The sequence below is a fragment of the Nelumbo lutea genome, chromosome 1 (genome assembly GCF_056320005.1).
Source record: "Nelumbo lutea isolate HS-2025 chromosome 1, American lotus-T2T, whole genome shotgun sequence".
Classification (NCBI taxonomy): Eukaryota; Viridiplantae; Streptophyta; class Magnoliopsida; order Proteales; family Nelumbonaceae; genus Nelumbo; species Nelumbo lutea.
The window spans coordinates 200289725-200293943 of record NC_142684.1 but is presented as its reverse complement, the minus strand read 5'-3'; the positions used below and the strand labels follow the sequence as shown (position 1 = coordinate 200293943).

The 4219-nt window shown below is 42.4% G+C and overlaps 1 non-coding gene across 1 annotated transcript; it reads right to left on the bottom strand.

The window, feature by feature from the left end:
- Positions 1-3572: 3572 nt before the first annotated feature.
- TRNAG-GCC (transfer RNA glycine (anticodon GCC)) lies at positions 3573-3643 on the bottom strand. The gene has a single exon. It is a non-coding gene; the product is annotated as a tRNA-Gly (tRNA).
- Positions 3644-4219: the final 576 nt, after the last annotated feature.

Here is a 4219-nt window from a genome sequence, read left to right as displayed (position 1 = left end):
ATTGTCTACTTACGAGTTACGAGAAGGAGGTTCTAGCTTTGGTGTTTGTAGTACAGAAGTGGAGACACTACCTCTTGGACCGGAAATCCATTGTCAAGACAGATCAGCAAAGTATCAAGTTTCTTTGGGAGCAAAAGATTACAACCCCCGCCCAACAGAGATGGCTCTACAAGTTGATGGGCTTTGATTTTTCTATTGAGTATAAGAAGGGGGTAGAAAATAAAGTTGCAAATGCCCTCTCTTGAAGGACTGAAGTTGAAGCGAATGGGAGTCAATGTATGGCATCTCTAGACCCATACCCCTTTGGATCGAGCTCATTAAAGAAGAACACAAATCCAGCCCAAGAATCCAGCGTTTAGTACAATTTTGTGAAGCAAGAGAAGCTGTGGGCCCATGGGAGATAAAGGATGGCTTACTTTTTTTCAAGGGACGGATATACTTAGATGGAGATTTTACATTAATTTCCCAAATCTTAGCTCAATTTCACCAAGCCACTCATGAAGGATATTACAAGACCTTACAACGACTCGGGTCCATTTTTTATTGGAAGCAAATGTGGCAGCATGTACAAGAGTACATTAAGGCATGTGACACATGTCAACGTACTAAAGAGGAGCAATCACAACCTGCAGGTCTACCTCAACCACTTCCAATTCCTATCCGAATCTGGACGGATATCTCAATGGATTTCAATTGAGGGTTTGCTGATTTGTCATGGAAAGTCAATAATTCTTCTAGTGGTGGACCGCCTTAGCAAATATGCACACTTTATGGGACTGTCACACCCCTATACGGCCCGGGGAGTAGCTCAACTGTTCTTTGATCTCATCTTCAAGCTCCATGGAATGCCACAATCAATAGTAAGTGATCGTGATCCCACCTTTACCATTCATTTTTGGCGTGAATTGTTCTCTCTACATGGCACCCACTTCAATTTAAGTTCAGCCTACCACCCACAATCGGATGGGCAAACTAAGCCACCAACAGAACATTAGAGATGTATTTGAGGTGTTTTGTGGGCTCTAAGCCCAAAAGCTGGTGTAAGTGGTTATCATGGGCTGAATATTGTTACAATACTAGTTGGCATTCCACTATCAAACAAACCCCTTTTGAAGTCGTGTATGGCAGAGCACACCACCCACGTTGATTCCATACGTTCCTGGTACAGCAAGAACTGAAGCTGTTAACCAAGCCCTTATTGATAGGGATCAATTGGTAAAGGAGCTACAACTCAAATTACATGAACCTCAACAAAGGATGAAGAGTTTGTATGATAGACACCACAGGGAGGTACAGTTCACAGAAGGGGAGTTTGCATTTTCTGAAGCTCCAACCCTACAGGCAAGGGTTGGTGGAAGTTAGGCGCAACCTCAAACTCTCTCCCCGGTATTTTGGGCCATACAAGGTGTTGCAACGTATAGGCCTTGTAGCCTACAATTGGACCTGCCAAAAGAATAAAAAATTCATCCAGTATTCCATGTGTCTCAGCTGAAGCGCCAGTTAGGTCCCACAGTTCAAGCTCAACCCACTCTACCTGTGCAGCTAGGAGCTAATATAGACGAAGGCATTCAGCCCCAAGCCATATTAGAACGATGCACTCTCAGAGGACGAGAAGAAATACTTATCCATTGGAAAGGGAAGTCCCTTGCGGAATCCACCTGGGAGAGTGTTGAATTTATCACCAAACAATTTCCAAAATGGGCCCATGGGGACATGGGCCAACTCAAGGGAAGGGAGCTGTCACAGACCTGAAGTGACCCATTACATCAGAATGCCACGTGGTCCACTTTGCCACCGAAGCTCCTTATGCCAAGCTTGCGTTTCAAGTAGAAATTATTTGAATAAAAAGTGAATCTTGGTAGTTGAGAGATTTTACCGATTAGTAGTTATCTTTTCGTTATTTCTGTTCCTGCTTTTCAGATATATTTTCTCTGAGAATTATTGTACCCAACTGATTATATAAGGTTGGCTTTTTATCAATAAAGGCATGAATTTTATCCCAATCAACTGTGTAGGAGGAAGGGTAGCTTCGAACTGACCTACGAGTTTTCTCTATCTCGCCAAAGTAGGGAAGAAGAAGTTCACTTCTCCATCGCTAATTGCTGGCTTGGGGAAAACAACGCAGGTTGAACGACCGTCACACACTCAATTGCATGAGCCCGTGACAGCGGGAGAGGCATCAGAGAGATTTTATTTCCAAGATAGAAACCCCAACCTGAAGCGAGTTCAGTTGCCGAAGGGCAACTGGAGAAACTCTCAAGAAGATTGCGCTCGTGAAAGGCGGAAATAGAGCAGTTCCCGTGTGCGTTCCCCCACCTGTCACCTTTGGCCCCTCTCAAACAGGTGCTTTCTCAGATCTGCGACAATTGCAACTCTGAACCCAGAACTAAATCCAACAGAATTAAAAGAAAGAAAAAAAAAATCAAGCCAAACTGTAATATTCCCACTATTATTTTAAAGCAAAGTTCGGAAATGCATGACTCGGGTTAGAACTACTTTTGGGACCTGGGCAAGAGCACTACCATTAAACGAGAGGAGACACATACTACAACGCAAGGAAGGTTGTGGAGTCCATTGTCGATGGTCAACCGTGATAATCGAAGGAAGCAGAGGTTTTTGTTGCGCCCCTGTTGTCAAAGTACTCCTAGTGTCCGTTAACGAAGGATTAAAAAGATTATTCTGCCTATCATTATTCTTTAAATTTTCAAAATCTAGAAAAGGAGGGACGATTCCAAGTGGAACATGTCGTCGACCTCTTTGAAGTGCAGAGGTAGAGAAGGGATCTATTTCTTCCTCTATTTTTTTCTCCTGTATTTTAGGTTGTCTCCTACATTGAAAGCTGCTGGGAAGTGTTTCTGGAGGAGAGGGACGATTTCAAGTAGGAGCATATCGTTGACGTCCTTCAAGTGGCAGACGTAGAGGAGGTGATAAGTCTCGGTCTGGGTGACGAAGTTGACGAAGCCGACGGCATTGATGACGAGCTCCTCGTCGTCTTAAGAAAGCCTCTGTTTTCACCCCCTAACCTACATGCACATTAAATGATGACGATGACGAACTCTATAATGGGTTTGATGATGAACGAACAAACCCATCAAAACTTTTTCACTTACTCACCCTTCACCTGATTGCAGCTCTCAATCAGGTCGAGGTCCCCAGCTCTCAATCTGGTCAAGAATTGAAACAGCTGGTTGCCCCAAACGATACACTCATAACCTGTTTAATTTTCAGGTAAATTTAATCTGTCACCCAATGATTCCGAACAGAGTGTTGCCTTGTAGGGAGAGAGAGAGGGAGGATGAATGTTTATTTTGCAGATTGTATGTTTGATACAAGTGGGAAGAACTTGGGGGTCAGACCAGAAAGATACCGTGATTTTACGAGCTGAAGAAGATTTTCTCCGGTACTTAGATATATGATGGATGATCCCCAATCCCCATATTCCACAAAGCCACAGGCTCCCCTATTTTTAATGGAGGTATATATTCACAATTGAACTGACTTTCACCGTTTACCAAAGTTGTTTTTATTTGTTAACGCTTAAATAAAAAATGGGCTTTATTATAAAAAGCCTATGCACCAGCCGGGAATCGAACCCGGGTCTGTATCGTGGCAGGGTACTATTCTACCACTAGACCACTGGTGCTTTGATACAAACTTTGACTAGAAATTTTTATAAGATGATTTGTTGTTTTTTTTTTTGAATAACATACGTTGGTTATAGACTAGGTCATTTGTCAAATTCTTGATGGACCCGAACCGAAACAATGTAAAATGTTTATGGGCCGACCAATCGAGCCCAAAGAACGTCCCGTGAACGGATATAATTGATTCATTTCATCTAATCCAATACTCCAAATAAATCATACCACCTTATATAGGCATAGTGAATAATTAATTGTTCAACAGGAACTTCTCTTGCATTAAAACTAAATAGGAATGTAATCGGGGTCAGATTTGGGTCAATTTGAAATATCAGGCTTTGGAATACACCACATCACATCCCATTTTTCCCAACTGGAACATAAGATTTTAATGGTGGATTCTGAAACAAATTTTAGTGTGGTCCAAATTTGATGATATACTCCCCTACGTAGCTCAAACCAAAACATGTCTCGGTGTAAAATAACACATTTTTCTATGGCATGTTTTTGAACCACAACCAAACTCTTGGGCCAAGCCATAACCAAACCCAGATCCACACCGAGAGTTCTAATGATGT